Source organism: Eutrema salsugineum, unplaced genomic scaffold (assembly GCF_000478725.1).
Source record: "Eutrema salsugineum unplaced genomic scaffold, Eutsalg1_0 scaffold_21, whole genome shotgun sequence".
NCBI classification, from domain to species: domain Eukaryota; kingdom Viridiplantae; phylum Streptophyta; class Magnoliopsida; order Brassicales; family Brassicaceae; genus Eutrema; species Eutrema salsugineum.
In genome coordinates this window covers 1,107,954-1,109,872 of record NW_006256821.1, presented here as the reverse complement: position 1 = coordinate 1,109,872, position 1,919 = coordinate 1,107,954, and the positions used below count along the sequence as shown (strand labels likewise).

At 45.0% G+C, this 1,919-nt stretch overlaps 4 non-coding genes across 4 annotated transcripts; all 4 read right to left on the bottom strand.

Annotated features, from left to right (window-relative positions):
• Positions 1-41: 41 nt before the first annotated feature.
• On the bottom strand, positions 42-160 carry LOC112086351. Its single transcript, XR_002899471.1, has one exon. It is a non-coding gene; the product is annotated as a 5S ribosomal RNA (ribosomal RNA).
• Positions 161-562: 402 nt separating this feature from the next.
• Positions 563-681, bottom strand: LOC112086348. Its single transcript, XR_002899468.1, has one exon. It is a non-coding gene; the product is annotated as a 5S ribosomal RNA (ribosomal RNA).
• Positions 682-1,091: 410 nt separating this feature from the next.
• LOC112086369 lies at positions 1,092-1,210 on the bottom strand. The gene has a single exon (XR_002899489.1). It is a non-coding gene; the product is annotated as a 5S ribosomal RNA (ribosomal RNA).
• A 401-nt stretch (positions 1,211-1,611) lies between these two features.
• Positions 1,612-1,730, bottom strand: LOC112086355. Its single transcript, XR_002899475.1, has one exon. It is a non-coding gene; the product is annotated as a 5S ribosomal RNA (ribosomal RNA).
• Positions 1,731-1,919: the final 189 nt, after the last annotated feature.

Sequence of the window (1,919 nt, the reverse complement as noted above, 5' to 3'; positions counted from 1 at the left end):
AAAAAAAAAAACAAAAAAAAAAACTTAAGAGGAACAAAAAAGGGGTGCAACACGAGGACTTCCCGGGAAGTCACCCATCCTAGTACTACTCTCGCCCAAGCACGCCTAACTGCGGTGTTCTGATGGGATCCGGTGCATTAGTGCTGATATGATCGCACCCGTTAGTATATGTATCGCATTAGCATTATTCTTTGGCTTTGAGTCCGCAATGAAATCTCTTCGTTTGTGTTGCACTGTTTATATGGGCTTCCCGCCCAGCTGCGACGAGCATTCGTACCAAGATATATAAGTTAGGACACCACGTTTGACGACACTAAAACCGGGGCTTATGTTTTAGAAAAACGCCCAGAAGAGGGTCTAAAACTCAAATTTTGGCCTCGTAAACCGCACCCTTGGTCTTTAGACTCTTGGGCAAGCCCGAGAGCACTCTAGGGGATTTCCAAAAAGTTGTTGTAGGAGGCGTGGTTCCACACGGTCTAGAAATAGCGTCCTTCGGAAGATGCCTTGTTTTTGAAATGAAAACACCAAAAAAAAAAAACAAAAGAATCAAGAGGAACAAAAAAGGGTGCAACACGAGGACTTCCCGGGAGGTCACCCATCCTAGTACTACACTCGCCCAAGCACGCTTAACTGCGGAGTTCTGATGGGATTCAGTGCACTAGTGCTGATATAATCGCACCCATCAGTATATGTATCGCATTAGCATATATCCTTTGGGTTTGAGTCCGCAATGAAATCTCTTCGCGTGTGTTGCACTGTTTATATGGGTTTTCCCGCCCAGCTGCGACGAGCATTCGTGCCAAGATATATAAGTTAGGACACCACGTTTGACGACACTAAAACCGGGCTTATGTTTTAAAAAAACGCCCGGAAGAGGGTCTTAAACTCAAAATTTTGGCCTCGTAAACCGCACCCTTGGTCTTTAGACTCTTGGGCAAGCCTGAGAGCACTCTAGGGGCTTTCCGAAAAGTTGTTGTAGGAGGCCTGGTTCCACACGGTCTAGAAATAGCGTCCTTCGGAAGATGCCTTGTTTTTCAAATGAAAAGACCAAAAAAAAAAAAACAAAAAAAAAACTTAAGAGGAACAAAAAAGGGGTGCAACACGAGGACTTCCCGGGAAGTCACCCATCCTAGTACTACTCTCGCCCAAGCACGCCTAAATGCGGTGTTCTGATGGGATCCGGTGCATTAGTGCTGATATGATCGCACCCGTTAGTATATGTATCGCATTAGCATTATTCTTTGGCTTTGAGTCCGCAATGAAATCTCTTCGTTTGTGTTGCACTGTTTATATGGGCGTCCCGCCCAGCTGCGACGAGCATTCGTACCAAGATATATAAGTTAGGACACCACGTTTGACGACACTAAAACCGGGGCTTATGTTTTAGAAAAACGCCCAGAAGAGGGTCTAAAACTCAAATTTTGGCCTCGTAAACCGCACCCTTGGTCTTTAGACTCTTGGGCAAGCCCGAGAGCACTCTAGGGGCTTTCCAAAAAGTTGTTGTAGGAGGCGTGGTTCCACACGGTCTAGAAATAGCGTCCTTCGGAAGATGCCTTGTTTTTGAAATGAAAACACCAAAAAAAAAAACAAAAGAATCAAGAGGAACAAAAAAGGATGCAACACGAGGACTTCCCAGGAGGTCACCCATCCTAGTACTACTCTTGCCCAAGCACGCTTAACTTCGGAGTTCTGATGGGAATCAGTGCACTAGTGCTGGTATAATCGCACCCATCAGTATATGTATCGCATTAGCATATATCCTTTGGCTTTGAGTCCGCAATGAAATCTCTTCGCTTGTGTTGCACTGTTTATATGGGTTTTCCCGCCCAGCTGCGACGAGCATTCGTGCCAAGATATATAAGTTAGGACACTATGTTTGACAACACTAAAACCGAGGCTTATGTTTTTAAAAAATGCCA